Below are 18,409 nucleotides of genomic sequence, written 5' to 3'. Positions count from 1 at the left end.
CCTGTGCTCCGCAACGGGAGAGGCCACAGCAGTGAGAGGCCCGCTTACCACAAAAAAAAAAAAAAAAAAAAAGATTTGCCGAATAGCATCTAAGGGACTTTTGAACACACTCTCATTGAGTGGAGAGGGCTGCATCCCGTCCTTGCAATCAGGATAGTGCACAGACCCTAGTCCTTCTGCTTCTACATCCTCTACAAGCCCAGAGCCCAGGGATCCTACTAGGACATGGCCGAAGCCAGCTATCCATCCACACACGTGTCCAAGGCCACTTGTGTGGGAACCCGTTCTCATCACGTCTGCCTCCGGAGACTTCAGATGACACCTCCCCACTCTCCCTTCCCCTGCTCCAGCCCCTCTCCGGTCGTGCAGGAGCCAAAGGGGATTTGTGCAAACAGGCACAGGCCCAAGCCCAACCCAGGCCTGAGGAACTTGACCTGAAGCAAGAGGATAACCCAGGACAACACACTCAGCTCCCCAGACGAGGAGGGGTGGCCCGGCAGCCGGAAAGAAAACTCCTGGACTTTTTATTGAATCCATAAAACAAAAGGTGAAGGGGTTCTGGGGAGGGGAGGAACGTCCGATGATTTATGGCGCTGGTGTGCAGAGGAGGAGAGCAGGGAACTCTGTCCAGCTCGGCGGGCGGCGTGTGATTCATTTCCCCCGGGGCCGCGGGGCCGGGCGGGCGGGCGCAGGCAGCCTGGGGCAGCCGCACACCCCGCGCTCGTTTATTTACGGTGGTTTATCAGCGGCTGCGCGCGGCGATAAAGTTTATGAAAAGAGGCGGCGGCTCCGGCCGGCGGCCCGGCCCGCGCTCCTTTCCCACACTGATTAGGATCGAGCAGGGCTTTGGAAGCTGTAGTTAAGGATCTCGGGTGCCCGGAGCCGCGTCTCCCCCTTCCTGCCCCGCCCGCCCGCCGGCTGCCCGGCTGCTGCCCCGCGTGGGAGCCGAGGTCAGGGTTGCGGCCGCGGCCCGGCCCGGGCGGGGGAGGGGAGAACCGCCCCGCGCGGGAGGAGGAAAGGGAGCGCCCTGGCCAGGGATGCTGGCAAGGAAGAGAAAAATACCATTCAAATAAAAATGCGCAATCCCCGTGTTAAGAGGTAGAAGAGGGATGATGGGGATTTTTCTCCCCTGGAAGTGTGGTGTATTCTCATCCCCTGCGCTTACTTTTTGAGATCCTTCTCCATCATTTCACCTACGTTGTTTTGTCTTTGCATTTGGACTTCAACTTTTCTTTTCCTTTTCATGAGCATATTTTGTTCGTCCCTTCAAGGTAGTTATTGAACACCTACTTTGCAGGACCCCTCTAAGCATGGGGGTTTTGGCGTGGGGGGAGATTCAAATATGAAGAGGGCGGTCCTGTCCCTCAAAGTTCTCATGTCCACAGGGACAGACAGTCCAGTAAAGTGTAACAGCAGCCCTGGGACTATACGTAGCAGACACTGAGGCCGGCAGGAAGGCAGGTGCCGCTCTAACGCCTTGGCGGCATTAACTTGTTTACCGGGTCAGAGCGACTTTAGGAGGGAGCTGCCATTATTATGCTATTTTACATAAGGTAAAACTATGGCCCAGAGAGGGCCAGTGGCTTGCTTGAGATGACTCAGAAGTCAGTGGCTGAGCCGGGATTTGAACCCAGGCAGAAAGGCCCCGGAGCCTGGGCACCTAACCTCGAAATCTCCCTGACGCTCTAGAATAGATAGGGAGCAACGAGAGTGCAGCAGCCTGATGGCCTATCCTTCCTGGGAAAGACGGTGGACAGTGGACTGTCTGCAGGTGGGGCGGGCATCATGAGGGTTGGGCTCAAATAGTAGGTTTTCACAAGACAGGCATGATGGCCAGAGGAAGGCAGTTTTAAACGGAAAGAACTTCTTCTGCCGTCCTGAGTTCTCCAGGCCCAGCTCCTTTCACCTTCCATTTTGTATTTTCTCCAAGGAATGGGAGAGCAGTAGTGCAGAACCTTCATACTGCGTGAAAAGAAGGTCACCTTCCCAGGCCATTTCCTTGATCTGGAAGGCTCTATCTGCAACTGCTGTAATCCTAACAGTTTTCAAGTCTGAACAGTGTCATCCCCTCCTGAAAGCTCTCCAGGCAGCTCCTTATTTTCCTGCCAATGACTGAAAGCAATCCTTCCTCCTCCTGTCTCTCACGCTTGCCTGTATGCAGTAAAGCTCGGGAGTTTGGCCTCCATCTGTCCTTCTTACTAGACTGTGAACTCCTGGAGGGCACTGGGATATTCCTCCCCTTCTCACCTGCTTCTGCCCCAGGCCTGGTTTACTATCCTGCACATACGAGGTGCTTACTAACTGCATTTGGTGAATAAATGAGGGAGAGAGAGAAAGCGTCTGATCTCATAGGTGTCTCATTTACCCCTCGATGGATTTCATAATCAAGCAAGCTAAAAATGGAGATATGTGTCCCCACCAGAGAAGGTCTGGACCAACTCTGCCAAAAGAACACAAAGGCAGAGTCACCCAAACCCCGAGTCCCTTAAAATCCCTCCAGACTGGGAGTAGGATGAGTCCTGGAGCCTGGGCATAGCAGGAAGTCTTGTTGCCCCAGTTATGGGGAAAGGGCTGTGAGGGACCGGAGCCAGGCACTTCATTGCATAATCCGTCTTGATTTCAGTGAGGTTTTCCATGGGGCCAGTGGCATGGTGGTGGACATTTGACTCCAAAGGGTAAGGCATAACTACGGGCACCTGTCAGCACCACTGCTAAGGGAGTCAGGGCTGCCTCTCGTTCTTTGTTGTAGTTTTGTTTGTTTAGAACCAGCTTTTTAAAAATTTAATTGGAAAAGTACCACATGCACATGATTTAAATTTGAAGTGATTCAAAAGGGTATACAATGAAAATTCTGCCTCCAGCATAGACTCCTCAACTCATCACCTCCCTCCCCAGGGGCAGCCATCGTTAAGAGTTTCTTTTCCCAAGATGCTGTGTGCACATATATACAATATTTTTGTATTTTTTCATGATGACTTAATGAGGTTATTGTGGACATACTCAGTGCACTTGCAGGTGTTGGTGATGTTGGTACGGTTGTTGACACCCTGGAAAAGAAGTTTAATGTCCACTGAGCTTGAGAACTGGAGAACTAGTCTTGTCCATTCTGAGTGATGTTGAGTAATAAAAGCTGTGTAGTAGGGCTTCCCTGGTGGCGCAGTGGTTGAGAGTCCGCCTGCCGATGCAGGGGACACGGGTTCCTGCCCCGGTCTGGGAAGATCCCACATGCCGCGGAGTGGCTGGGCCCGTGAGCCATGGCCACTGGGCCTGCGCGTCCGGAGCCTGTGCTCCGCAACGGGAGAGGCCACAACAGTGAGAGGCCCGCGTACCGCAAACAAAACAAAAAACAAACAAACAAAAAAAACTGTGTAGTAGCAAAATGTAGATATCTCAAATACTATACGGAAGAAGATTGATCTGGCCCATGGGTAGTGGAGAAAGGATCCAAAGAGGCATGGTTGGCCACAGGGCAGGAAGTGTTAGGCCATCTCTAGCAAGTACCAGTATGCTGTCAATCAGGGTGGATCCTAAGGAGTATAACTGATGGAAACCAGCAAATTATTTACTAGTAGGTTCTCATTAAAGTATTTGCAAATCTCCTGTTATTTGTACTCTGTTATAGACTGGTAGGAGGGAGAGTCACAGAAGTGAATAAGGTAACTTCTAGTTAAATAACGAGGACCAGAATGCACTCATATGACATTAAAATAAAGATGCCCTCCATAGACTGGTTGACAGAACTGGCATCCTTTAATCTAGACAAGAAAAGGACAGAAGGTGACAATTATATAAGTACCTGGTAAAGGAAGCTGACCGCCCCAGGCCTCACTGCCTGAGTGTGACTTCTTAGTGGTGCTCTACCCTAAGGTACCTAGGGCAAGGGATCTCCGGCTCTCTGCACAGCCCAAGAGCCCCAAGGCCTGCTCCTGATGGCTGCCCCTAGGCACGCTGCAGCCAGAGTTCTGGGGAATGAGGAAGAAGGCTCTTTGCTCATCTCCCCTACGTGTGACATTCCAGTAGCGTGGCCCCAAAGCTCTACCGTCTGCACTCTGTTCCCATAAAACTCCAACAAAATTGTCTTTTCCATTTTCCCTTCTGGTCCTGATGCTCTTGATAAAACTCAGATATGAGTCGAAAACGTGTTTAACCAAGGCGTACTTGGGATGAATTGCTTCCAATGAACAAGAGTGTCCTCCAGGGTCAACCCGGGCCCCCTCAGGTCTCCTTTGCCCCAGAACGCCCTCCCTCCCAGGAGCCCCTTGGTCCCTCATGCAGTTGTCAGATGTGCTTGGACACATCAGACTCCAGCTCAGGCGCAAACTAGGACCTAGATTCCCCCTAATAATAACTAGCAAGTGCTTGGTTGTTCTGATGAAAGATTCTGCTGATTGTTCTATAAGGAAGGTCAGATAAGAGGCTGTGGATATAAACGATGGCAGGAAAGATTTTAGAGAGTGAAAAGGGAGGATTTCTTATATCAGGATGATAGGAAGGAAAGTTATTTCAATCTCTCTAGGGAAAAGTCTGCAGTCTTTCTTGAGTTGTTCAGGAAGAGGAGTCCTAGTTCTTTCCTAGCCAAGACCTTTAAAATCGAATAATAGTGGCTTTTCCCCTAATTCAGGTAATGTAATTTCTCCATGTAAATTTTTTTCCATGCATTTTTCTTACGTCTTAAACCTTTAGCACCTGCAGGCAACAAAACTAATGAACAAGTAGTAAACAGATATGAACGGGGAAACTTGAAAACCACCGATCCTGCTGAGTTTGTTGCTTTTTCTAAAGAACATGAGTGCTTGTGGTTTTATACTGCCTGCCCATCCATATTTTCTGCTGTTAAAGTGGTTCCTAGTTCATGGACGGAATGAAACAGACCATTAATCCAGGGTGTTCCTGGAGGAGCCTCATATTTCAGGAGGCATACCACGACTTTTCACCTTTTCATCCTCCACCACTTGAGTACACTTGAGCTTCGCTATTGTCCACCCTTGAGTATTAGTTTCTGTTCCTTCCCCCTGCCCACCTCTCTCCACCTCTGCTGTTTCTCATCATGGCCCAGACTGACTCCCCTCCTCTGCCAGGCTAAAGATAACCTCTCCATCTGGGATATCACCCACAGGCTAAATTTATTCTCAGAGGTGAGTTGGGGCTATCCTGTCCAGTGACTCCAGGTAAACATCTAAGCCCTCAAGGCTGTATGTCATTGAAAGAGATGAAAGGAGCTTGGGAAGGGGAAGGGACCCCTGGGGAGAGAGGGGGAGGGGTAGGAAGGAAAGATGAAGAGGGAGATTCATAGGAAGCTGGCAAAGGGACTTCAGAGAAAGGGTGACACACCGTGACACTGTGACTACAGCATAAGCTCAGTTAGTCTGAAGGATTTGACTGCCCCCAGCAAAGATTCCATTTCTGTCGGTTATAATATTACCGTAATACAACCCTCAGAGGGAAAAGCCCAGTGCTAATTAGGGCTCAAGAAGTCAGTGGACTTGATGTACAGAATGGGGTGTTTAGTTTTATGATATGGCTATGGGTTACATGAGAGACTATTAAAAGAACTCCATAAAATGTGGCTTGGAGCAATGGGGTTGCAGCCTCTGCCAGAGGGTCAGCCCTGTTCAGAAGTTGTTTTAGATCAGGGCTGATGTCTAGCTGGTATGGACGTTCTGGTTCGTATTACTGAGTGGTCAGTAAGAGCCAGACAGTGTTCCTGGAACTGGAGATGCGACAGTTATCTGGAAGTGGTTCTGCTCTGAGAGACTGTCCAGTCCATTGGGGCCAGAACTAGGTAATCAGGGAGACCAGGGGAATCAGGGGTGGCTGAGCTTTGCTTCTGAAGCCCATTCCTGGCCTGAGTGTATCTTAGGTGGGGACCATCCTGGGTGACTCTTGGTGAGAAGCTTCTGTCTGTGGTTCTGCTTTGCCCCCACAGGTTACTAATAGCCTGGTGGGTCCGCTGAGAGCATGGAGTTCCCAAGAGGGGCTCTCATTGTACAGACATAGAGGTGGAGAGAGGCCAAGGACTGCTTGCCATCTCCCTCCTTACACTCTAAAATTGCTTGTAAGCATCAAACATTTTATGATGTATTTCGCTGAATTAACAATTGAACAGAATAATTCTTTAACCTTTCATAAGAGAGAAATATTAGACAATCTGGATAGGAAAAAAGAAGATAATAAAAATTATAAATTCACCATCTAGGGACAACAATTTAGCGTTTGTTCATGCAAATTTTTTTTTTTGGATGCACAGGCTCAGAGGCCATGGCTCACGGGCCCAGCCGCTCTGCGGCATGTGGGATCTTCCCGGACGGGGGCACGAACCCGTGTCCCCTGCATCGGCAGGCGGACTCTCAACCACTGTGCCACCAGGGAAGCCCTCATGCAAACTTTTTTTCTGGATGTATTTCCTATTTCTACAGATGAGGGAGATACATACACACATACATACACATATGTATGTACTTTGGAATCTGCCTTTTTCACTCACTTTCCCAATGAGTGCAATTTTAAAGTAAATCCAATTATTCAAAAATATTTAATTAATGCACACAACTTTGAAGGACTTCCCCCCCAAAATCCAGCAAGAACAAAGAGCTTAATCGTCTTAGAAGTAAATGAGGCACTTGCCAGGGATAGCAGATCAAATTTTTCCTGTTTTTACATTAAGACATGGGATGGAAATTTTCATATGATGGTGCCCTGGCTGCCTTCGACTCTCAGTTCCAACTTGGTGCTCTCCTGATGAGGCAGCCAATGGGAATGACGGGGGCGGAGCCTGGAGGAGCAAGGGCAGGTGAGGCTCTGTTAGAGACTTGGGGAAGGGAGTCAGGGCAAGGCTTTCTCCCCTTTGAGCCAGTGGATGGAGAGATTGGGGATGAGGCTCTAATTGAGGTGGGTCCTGGGCTACATCAGCACTCATGACTGACCCCCCTCCCGCCAGGTTGCTGAGGATAAGCTGAACCTGGAGACACAGTGGAACTGAGAGGTTTGCTCCCTCCTGGTGCCATGATTGAGACCGACTCCCTATATGCAACTACTCACAGGACTAATGTCACCTAAGGAATTCACAGAGCTGGCCCTGAGTTTCAAAGAACAGATAGAAAAAAAATAAGTGTGCATCTAAGAGGGATCAGGGGGCACAGAGGGAGAGGAACCCACCAAACAGCTAGAATGTCAGCCTGAGCAGAAGTAACAAGGACCTTGAAACACAGTAGAAAAGGAAAACAAAGACTTCCTGGAACTAAACATATTTTGAATGAAACTCCTAACTGGATGAATTAAATCAGGAGATGGACTTGACAGATCAAATGCAAGAGCATCCTATGTCCAGAACAAAAATACAAAGAGATGGAAATCATGAGGGCAAAATCAGAAACCTGAAGGCTGGACCCAGGAGACTAAGATGTCAGTAATAGGAATTCTGGGAGGAGGAGAAAAATAAACACATGAAGGAGAGGGAATAATTAGACAAATGACAGATGATTACTTCCCCAAGTGAAAAAGACTCGGGTCTGAGTCTTTGGTTTAAAAAGAACTCATGGGGTCACTAGGACTGAAAGCCACACACCTAAGCCCATCCAGATAAAATTCTTGAACAGCAGGTGTAAAGAGAACCTCTTGCCCCCTTCACTACAAAGAGGAAAACATTAATTACAAAAGAAAAGAAAAGAAAAGAGGTGGGTGTCATGTTTCTCACTTACCATAATGGGAACTTGAAGACATCTACAAAACACTGGAGCAAGCCAAAATACTTCTTGCTGGTCAGGGTAAATAAATAAATAAATAAAAATATCACCCAGATATCCAGGCAACGGTCTGGGAAAAATACTCTAGAAAGAACCGTAAGCAAATGAACAAATGAACTGAAGCAGATCACTCAAGACAAGAGAAGGTGAAGAAGAGAGAATCTGGTGGTGGGCAATTGGACCTCACAATCTCTCTGTCTCCGTCTCTCTGTCTCTTTGTCTCTGTCTTTTCCTCTCTTTCTGAGGCAGTTGCAACAGAGGCCTCTGCTCAACCCAAGGGGAATTTTGGAGCTGGGATTGTTCTGAGTTGGGACGGATCTGGCTTTTTCACCCTAGTAGTTGCATAGAGGGTGCCCCCGGGAAGGGAGCAGACCTGGGGTTTGGCAGCTTCTTTCAGCTTCAGGCAATTCCTGGAGAGAGAGAGACTTAGCTGTGAGCTGTCGGCAGCCAACACTCCTTCAGCTGGGGGCTGGGATGGGCGTAGCCCCCAGCATCCCTCACAAGGCATGCATGGTACCATTTATGTAAAATGATATGTATCAATGCATACTTATGCTGGGGAATGTTTAATCATCAGCTCTTGGGGAGATGGGGGCTGGTGTGTGTGTAGGGGTTTTCCGATTTGTAGCCTCTGTTGATTCTTATGGTATAAATACTCCTATCATGGCTGATCTCACACTACCAATGTGATGGGACTGCAGAGGGACCTGGGACCAGACCCAGCAGTTGCCCAGGAGGTTCAGGGAAGGGGAGGGGAGGACAGAAGGAGCAGCAGTCACAGCATCTTATACGGTGGGAGTGCTCTGATACTGGGAGTTTTTCTCTGTTTGCCTCATTTTTTCTTTTTGGTCACCTTTCTAACCCTTGTCCCTACAGTCTACTTCGGTAGGTTGGTATTCTTTGCAGGCAGTATTCTAGAAGAAATCTCAAGCCCTTGTTCTCACCAAGGCCCACGTGACCATCAAAACTCAAGGCTGCTTCTTGGTGGGCGGTGCTGGGGATGGAGTTGAGAGGGTGTGGAGGGGTTGGCAGACCTCCTCTGAAAGGGGCCCGTGGTACATATTTTTGGCTTTGTGGGACCTATGGTCTCTGTTGCAACAATGAATTCCCCGCAGGACATAGTTTGCTGACTCTTGCTGTACATGATACCATTGTGTCATAAACCTCACTGAAGTGTTAATTATGGCTATTTCAAAGGCCCCAGAGGAAAGAGCCCCTTCACTCTAAACCAACCAACGCAGAGGAGGGATTTAGGCCTTGGGGGAGGTTTTGTGGTTTAGCCGCCTTCTCCAGGAATGTGTTTTAACTTCTTTTCTCCAGGGTTAAATAAAATGAGGAAAAGAGAATGCCTGGGTTAAAAAACAAAAAACAAAAAATAAACTGACAAACAAAAAAATCCCAAACCCCTCAAAAACCAAAAACCCAATTCTACTCACAAACTCTTTATTTATTAGGATCCTGTTAATTTTGAATTTGGAAAAATAGACCTGGGAAGGAGGCAGGCCCTCCCCACAGCACTAGCTCTGAAGGAAGGTACCGTAGACAGATCAACAGAGTAAACCAAGCCCGGCAGCCGGAGCCTTCATAGGGCTAAGACATCTTCCTCAGCTTTCTAGCATTATTTGAATGTTAATATGAAATCTATGTCTGTTTATAAAAGTGAATCATGTAGGACCATTTTTGGGGCAACACTTGATAAATACCTCTAGCATGTTGGTGTAGATACTAAGCTACGGTTTTCCAAATGTATTTGGGGCAAGTCTCTTTTCCCCCGGCTTCAAGTTTTCCATCTTTGAGTATTTACAATATCTTGGACAGTCTTGTGAATTTTTGTGACTGTATTAATGCGGATTCTTAAATTTCACCCAAACAATTAAACCCCTCTATTCAAAAGAACTGCCTTTGACTCCTGACCAGTCCTTGCCTTGTAACTCCATGAGGTGGACAGCATGACAGGTGAGTTCTATTTTGGCTTTTGGTTTGTCTTAGAGTGTGTGTGTGTGTGTGTGTGTGTGTGTGTATGTGTGTGTGTGTGTGTGTGTGTGTGTGTGTGTGTGTGTGTTTATAGTTTGGTGGTGAAAAAGTTCTTTTGTAGTAGAAAGTCCTTGCCTTATCATTACTTTGCTGATTTTCCCCTGGTGACCAGGAAGCTCAGAGCTGAATTTAGTGTCCATAGAATCCCACCCAGGTTCTGTTGCAATGATCTTTCGGTAATTCTCAGTCTTTCTGGGTTCACAGATCTCTATGGGAATTTGATGGAAGCAAAGAGGAATCCCTCAGGAAGCGTTCCTATCTGCCCACAAAACATAGGCAGAGAGTGGATTCTGATCATTCCCTTTGGAACTCTTCCCCTACCATATTTTACATTTTATTTGTGTTACTTTCTGGTGCCCCCAGTGCTCACGCACCCAGGACTTTAAGAAACAGAGGAGGTGCTGACAAGCGTTGGAAGGGTTTCTTTGTTCTCATGCAAAGGGGGGAGAGGTAGTCAACGCCTTCTACCCCAAGAGTATTTCTCCAGGAACGTTATCACAACTTAGTCCTGTAGTACAGGGGGAAAGCACCGGACTAAATTAAAGCCCTGGTTTTATCACTAGCTAGTTCTGAACTTAAACAGATCCTTTCACTTCAGGGAGCCTCCATTTCCTTAACTGTAAACTGAGAGCCCTACCCAGGCCAGTGGGAGATTAAGGGAAAGACTCTCTGTTGGAAGAGCTGGCTACTCTGTAAAGTGTGGTGCAGATGACTGGTTCCTTGGGGTCCTCCCTAACCAGCACTCAGTTAAACCAGGACCAAGGGGTGGGACACGCAGAGGCCATCACCTTGCCTGGTACAGCGATGGCTACTGACTGATGACCCAGCAGTCTTGGGCCTCCATTTGTTCCTTCCCGATCCAGGAAAAAGATGAACATTAAGGAGGCTCTAACATGACTGAAATGAGCAGGTGGAAACTGATAGACCAGTGAGGGCCTGGGCCCTGTCTCTGGGATGCCCAGGAGAAATGCCAGTCTCTCCCAGAGATCACCCCTCCCCCTCCTCCACACTTGCACAGTTACGCCTCCTTGCAGCTCCAATGCAAGAACCAGTCCTACCACAGCCCCTTCCCTGACTGTGTTCTTTTTTCTTCTTCAGGCCACAGGATTCTTGTCCATCAGATTCCAGTAGCATTTACTGCTTGTTCTGTTTATCTGTTACTGAAGCTGAATTCAGTAGTCTACTGAGTACTTACCATGTAGAAGGCTTTGCTCTGATCAGAATCCCGTATTGCTTGATTCATCATTTACAGATTGTTCATCTCTATATGCGTTGTACCCCTTACGCAATGGGATCACTTGTGATACATGCATCCTCCAACCATCCAGCACATTGGAGTTGACAGTTAAATGTCCATGCTTAGGTCAACTCCCCCTGGCTACAGCTCTGGTATAACATAGTGGTGAGTCAAACACATAAGTATAAAAGTTATACATACCCAGTCTAAAGAGTTTGGGAATATATAAAATATAAATTTACTTAGAATCCTACCATCCAGTGATAACTTCTATTAATATTTTAGTACATTTTATTTTAACCTTCTTTTATCTATGTATTTATCAAATAAGGAACCATCTATGTGCAAAGTTTTACACTTCACATTTTCCCACGCCATTACAAATTTTGAAAACATAATGCTGTATAAGATTCCATTATACTGATGAGCCGTCTAATTTATCAATTTCCTTATTAGACACGTAGGCTGCCGTCAAGTTTTCCACTATTACAGAACTTATTGTAATGAGAACTTTTTGTACATATGTCTACATGTCTTCATGCCTACATCTCTGATTATTTCCCTTCAATGTGTTCATGGAATTTAAATTACTATTCAAAGGGTACAGAACTTCTAGTTATTGGTTTGTATTACCAGATTGTTGTCAGAAAGGATTATCCTTTCTATCCCATCAGCAGAGAAGAATGCCTGGTTTATTATTCCTACACTAAAATTAATTATCCTTTTTCAACATTTACAAATTTGATTAGCGCAGATGAGTTTCAGTTTTGCCTTTCCATGTTTCTTTGATCATTAGTGAGCTTAAACACTTTAATATATTTATGAGAAACATTATTTCTTCTCTGAATTATCTGTTGATGTTTTTGACCATTTAAAAAAATGAAGTGTTAGTATTTTTCCTATTGGTGTGCTACAGATGCATTACTAAAGGTTTTAAAAACCATTTTAAAATCAACTGAATATTTTTTTATTTTTTTATGCCACATCATCAACGGCCACCTTAGAAGAAAGACCAATTCCAGACACAAAGAGCAGTTCCTTCGGTTATTTTGGGTTATTGAATCATTCCTTCTTTGCATAAAGAATGCACAAGAAAATGTGAGTGCAGTTTTTTCCTCAACACACTTGCTTTCCATTAAGTGGATCTTTTGTACTGAAACAGATTTACAGACCCACCAAACCAGAGGATGCCGCTGGCAGAAAGATGAGCCTGGTCTGGTGTTAATGCAAGAAGATCCCTGTGGTACAGACGCAAGATGTTGGACCATACGGAGAATTTTCTACCTCTGCCTTCTTTCCTTCCTTGTTCCTTTCTTTTTACTTTTTTGTAATTGTAAGGCGTCAGGAATGGCTTGACTCGTTAGACGGTACATATTTTTCAGAAAGTCTCCATTTTTTACATTTCCCTCAGGTAATATAAATTCCTGAAAGCATTGAAAAAATAAAGACATTTTTTGAAATCCATTCATAAGATGCGCAAGAGGAATTCATCACACAAACTTCAATCAATCTTAAAAAAAAACAAAAAAACAGGCTTCAACAACTCCCTTGAGATAGGTGTTAGTATTATCTTGATTTTACTTACAGAAGAGGCTTAGAGAAATTAAGCAATTTGCTCAAGGTCAACAGCCAGCAGAGCAACGACACCAAAACTTGGACCCAGTTCTGCTGATGCCAAAGTACCAGTTCCAGTTTATACTACTCCGCTAAGCTAGTTAGTTATAGTTCTTAATTACATGTGATCAGAAAGCTCTAGTTACAGCCTTTATACGTGATCAGAAAGCTTGTATCAGATCTATGAGGCAGGTGCTGTAGGAAACTGGGCACAGTGTTGGGACATCTGACGAAGTATTGGACCATGGTCCAGGAGAGTCAGCAAATTCGTGAAGGAGAGAGAATCTTTAATGGGGGTCAGAGTGACCATCTTTCTGGCAAAAGGGCAAAAGGGAAAATTGGACACACTGGTATAGAAAGACAAGGGATGGTTAGAGAAGGAATCAAGGTGGTTTCTCTTCTTCCTCAAAGACTCTAGGGGCTCCACGTTTGAGTCTGTTTCAGAATAATTGTGAAAAGCTGTGGAGTTTCTAGGACGATGGGAGAAGAAGAGTTGGCCCCAGGAAGATGGAATTGAGCCAGGTGAGGCTCTATCACGGTGTAGAAAGGAGGACCCAGGAGCAGGGAGCTGGGCTTCGGGAATGCTGGGGCTTGAAGGCAGAAGGCACAGCAATAGGGGAATGGATGCTCCTTTCTCATGAGCTGTGTGATGAATTGTTCTCTTAATCAAGTTCCCAGCATAACTGCAAACAGTGCTCTCAAGAACTGGGACGTAGAAGACGGGAAAGAGTGCTTTCTGGTTTGGTGCAGCAGATCCTCTAAGACAGTGGCTTTCATACTCTTTTGGATTATGACTCACAGCAAGGAGTACCTTTTCTCTCATAAGCCAGTGACATATACATATCTATGAAACCGAAGCAAAATTTCATGGGACAATGCTTACCCTTACTATGCAGGATACATGCTGGTATTTTCTATTCTCTTCTGTTTCATTTGAGCAAAATTGCTGGTACCTCTCACGAAACCGATTTCTCAATCCTTGAAAGGGTCATGACTTACTGAGTGAAAAATCAGTTCTGAGTTGCACCATGTGTCAACAAACAGAATGTCCACAGAAGCCATCCTTCGGTTCTTACAAACCACAATCAACAGCATGGAAGTAGTTGCATGCAGAATTTTTTCCAAGGCATAGAGATATAAAAGCAAGGTTTTAATTCTGGTTAGCCTGTGTCCTTATAGCCTGCAACTAACTTCCACTGCAGTGGATTTTCAGATTGTCCAGAATGTGATTATGTAAGGGGGGACTGGAAACATGTTCTGAATATGTGCAGAAGTTTCCTGAGTACCATTTCAGTTCAGTCGCGCTAAGCCTGAGATAGGGCGTCATCCCTCGCAAGCTTCCCAGGACCCCTTGGCTGTGCACACAAAGAGAACCCAGCTTTTCTTGTTTGGGCCTTTGCTCCTTCCTATTTGATTGAATCTGAAGAGGAACTGTTTGCCTTAGGCCGTACATCCTGAATCACAATCAGGATGCTGCTGGCACAGAAAAGCTGCTCCCACCCTTGCCTGAAATAACTGAACAGGGAAATAGAGTTAGTTCCTCCCATCCCCAGCCTTAAAGAAAGAGGCTCACAATTTATGGTGTGCTGGCAATACATCAGAAGTCAGTTCAGTCACTTACAGTAAAATCAAGGAGGGCAGAACAATGAATATAAAGTGAGATTAAAACACCTCATTAAGGGACAAATCGTTCAGTGGACCCCAGAATAACGATGCTTTGGTCTTTGTTAGCCAGACTCCAGTGGCCTTCAGAGATGCTTCCTTGTCTATACGATATGAAAAAAGGTATAAAACCACATCCTCAGCTTTTTCAATTCTTCAACAAATACGCTTTATTCAAACTATCTATCAGGGACAGTGCTACTAGGATATATGGGTTCCCTAGGGCTGCTGTAACAAATTACTATAAACTGGAGGGCTTTTTTTTTTTTCTTAAATTTAATTTTATTTTTGGCTGTGTTGGGTCTTCATTGCTGCATGCAGGCTTTCTCTAGTTGTGGCGAGCAGGGGCTACTCTTTGTTGCGGTGCATGGGCTTCTCACTGCGGTGGCTTCTCTTGTTGTGGAGAATGGGCTCTAGGCGTGAGGGCTTCAGTAGTTGTGGCACGGTGGGCTCTAGGTGCGCGGGCTTAGTTGCTCCGCGGCATGTGGGATCTTCCCGGACCAGGGATCAAACCCGTGTCCCCTGCACTGGCAGGAGGATTCGTAACCACTGCGCCACCAGGGAAGTCCTAAACCTGGGGGCTTTAAACAACAGGAATTTATTCCCTCATAGTCGTGGAGGCCAAAAGCCTGAAATCAAGGCATTGTCAGAGCTGCTCTCCCTTCAAAGGCTCTAGAGGAGAATCTTTCCTTGTGTTGTCCAGCTTGGTGGTCCTTGCATTCCCTGGCTTGTGGCTGCATCACTCTAAGCTCTGCCTCCAGCTTCATGTGGCTTTCTCCTCCTTCTGTGTGTCTCTCCTTTACGTGTTTCTTATAAGGACACTCACTTGTCATTGGACTTAGGGTCCACAGACCTGGATAATTCAGGCTGATCTCATCTGGAGATCTTTAATTATATTTGCAAAGACCCTTGTTTTTCCAAGTAAGGTCTCATTCATAGGTACTGATGGGGTTAGGACATGGCCATATCTTTTGGAGGGCCACCATTCAACCCACTATACAGAGGATACAAAGTTGAAAAGGACAGGGTTGTTTTTCTCAAGGAGCTCAGTCTAGTGGGGGAGGCACTAGTTATATAACCATGTCAAAAGGATAACCACAGACAGAGCTGTGTTCCATGGGCTGAGGGGATCTTACGCGTTTGTACTGGGAGTTGATGTGGAGGTTATAGTGGGGCACGGAGGGAGTGGTTTTGTTTTTGTTTTTTAACTTTTGAACTCTACAATTTTCTGGCATCTAGAGATCACTATAAAATAAGTCCAGTCTGAATGGAGAGGATTAATAGCAGCAGAGCCAGGTCTTTTGGGTCTGGCTGAGTTCAGCCAACCCTGCTGGCTGTCTGGAGGTTTGGGAGAGCGGGCAGGAGAACGAGGGAAAGACGAAGCCCAGGAATTGGTTGGGATTGTTGATGGCTACGTTGCTGGCAGGTGAGGAGTAAGACACCATGAAATGGGTTATTGGCTTTCTCTGTGGTGGAGAAGGAAAAGAGGGGCATCTGTGTCTGCCGCCCAGCCCAAGTCAGAGCATGTGGGCCCTGGTGGGGGGATGCCACAGGCCAAGGCAGGTGCTCCACTGAGGTCTTCTTCTCTCCAAGGCCTTGGGCCAAATGATCTGCCTGGGCCTGGCACGGTGGAGGAGGGCAGCTACTGCCTCTAGACGTGCTGGGGACCAAAATAGAGATGGTTTGCACATTTCTCTTTTGGGGACAGCGTTTTTACAATCTTTGCAGATTATCACCTCCAGGTCTCTGTGCTCTCCTGGGACTTCACCTTCTTTGTGATTATTAAAAAAATTCTTGGTAATAGATATTGTGGAATTATTGTTAATATGCTTGGGTGTAATACACTTGTTATGAAGAAGAACATCTTTATTCTTTTTTTTTTTTTTTTTTTTGCGGTACGCGGGCCTCTCACTGCTGTGGCCCCTCCCACCGCGGAGCACAAGCTCCGGACGCGCAGGCTCAGCGGCCATGGCTCACGGGCCCAGCTGCTCCGCGGCATGTGGGATCTTCCCGGACCGGGGTAGGAACCCGTATCCCCTGCATCGGCAGGTGGACTCTCAACCACTGCGCCAACAGGGAAGCCCCAGAACGTCTTTATTCTTAAAAAGCACATACTGAAGTATTTATGGGGGTGTTACTAATGTTGACAGTTTCCAATATTTCGGTGAAAATGTAGATAAACCTGATATCACAAAAATGTTAAGAATTGCTAAGTCTACGTGGGAGGTATGTGAATGTTCATTGCTCTATTCTTTCAACTTTTTTCTGTACTTGAAATTATTCTTAATAGAAATCTTGGGGGGGATTGGGAAAGGAAAATTCTTAAAGCAGAGCTTCTTGACCTATGTTTCATGGGCTCTGGGGGAAGAGGTAGATGAGCTTCAGGGACCAGGAAGCTTCGAAATGTATACGCCAAACTTCGCGGGGTGTGTGTGTGTGTGTGTGTTTCTATCCTCATTATGGGGAAAGGTTTATTGTTTGCAGCTCTTCTTTGATTCTCAAATGGACCTATGACTCCCCTTCCTCAAGATAAAACACCATTGCTTCAAACTAGAGATAAATTTGCAAGTATTATACCTTTTGTAAATGGATACAAATGGCCAGAGTTTGTTAGCATGTATCATTAGTACTTTGTTGCAAAATCTGAGTTAGTTTATAAATATAAATTGTATACTACTCTGTCTTCATATTCATTAACTTATTTCTTGGTTTTTCTTAATTATTACTTTTCCTATTACAGTTGACTTCTTAGACTTTCTCATAGTTTAAAATACTAATTGCTAATATGAACATATCTGTTTTCCTTTGCACAAATTTAAAACTGAAATAATCATTTTGGTATCTTTCTACATTATAAAAATAACATAGCCTCACTATATACAGTAAGTCTCCTACATATGAACGAGTTCTGTTCTGAGAGCACGTTCTTAAGTCCAATTTGTTCGTAAGTCCAACGAAGTTAGCCTAGGTACCCAACTAACACAACTGGCTATATAGTACTATACTCTAACAGGTTTATAATACTTTTCACACAAATAATACATACAAACAAACACAAAAAATAAAGAAAACGTTTTTAATCTTACAGTACAGTACTTTGAAAAGTACATTAGTCCAGTACAACAGCTGGCATACAGGGGCTGGCATCAGTGAACAGGCAAGGAGAGTTACTGATGGGAGGAGGGAAAGGAGGTAGGAGGTGGTAGGGCTGAAGGATCGTCAGCAATAGGGGATGGAGGGCAAGCTGCAATTTCACTCACACCTGACGTTGATGGAATGCACGTTCGCATCTTCGAAAGTTCGCAACTAGAAGGTTCCCATGTATGGGACTTACTGTACAACTTGTAAAATACAGAAATGTATAAAGAAGGAAATAAAGTTACCATTAACCCATGCTCCGGAGGTAACCGCTATTAACATCTTGTTGGATTTCTTGCTTTTGGTGTGTAGGCTCCTGTGTGTATGCATATATATATATATATATATATATATATATATATATATATATATGAAACAAAATTGAATAAGGCTGAACATGCAGGTTTATATTATGCAAAAAAGAACATTTCAAACTTCTTTACACTTTATTGTCTCCCCAATTTTTATATAGAAGCATTCAAATGGATTTCTTCAGTCTTCATATTAAATATGGTTGTTCAAATCCATGTGTTTAGGTTTTAGTGAAGGCAACTTTTCCTTGAAATCTCTTATCTCTTCTGAGTACTTAATACCCTGACTAATATTATTTACGTTCAGTGCCTAGAGTTATAGTTTGTTTTACCCATTGAGTTGCCCCCATGAGATGGGCAAGAAAAAAACAATTTTTCAGTCCATACTGGTTGTTCAGGATAGAACCAAAATACAGCTGACCCCAAACAGTTGGAAATCTGGGGGGGGCTGGGGTTGGGGGGATGAAATCTGAATAAACTCTGATTTGTGTGTAGCTCGTTCTTACAAGTCTGATATTTGGTGAAATCAGAAGAGTGCAAAGGAAAAAAGCTATGGCTGCCTGCAGGAGCCACTTCTGGGAGCCAGGAGGTTGCCATAGAGACGTCATGGGGCAGAGGAGAGACAAGGGGCCTGGAGAGACTGGCCGTGTGACACTTGCCATCCCCTGACT

General features: G+C 45.4%; 1 long non-coding RNA gene across 1 annotated transcript; it reads left to right on the top strand.

Moving 5' to 3' along the window:
• Window positions 1–398: 398 nt before the first annotated feature.
• Window positions 399–17,740, top strand: LOC141278570 (uncharacterized). Its single transcript, XR_012331441.1, has 3 exons — window positions 399–547; window positions 6,938–9,698; window positions 12,176–17,740. It is a non-coding gene; the product is annotated as an uncharacterized lncRNA (long non-coding RNA).
• The last annotated feature ends 669 nt before the right edge of the window (window positions 17,741–18,409 follow it).

Source organism: Tursiops truncatus, chromosome 4, assembly GCF_011762595.2.
Source record: "Tursiops truncatus isolate mTurTru1 chromosome 4, mTurTru1.mat.Y, whole genome shotgun sequence".
Taxonomy (NCBI): Eukaryota; Metazoa; Chordata; class Mammalia; order Artiodactyla; family Delphinidae; genus Tursiops; species Tursiops truncatus.
The sequence above is the reverse complement of the archived record's forward strand: the minus strand, read 5'-3'. Positions and strand labels throughout refer to the sequence as shown.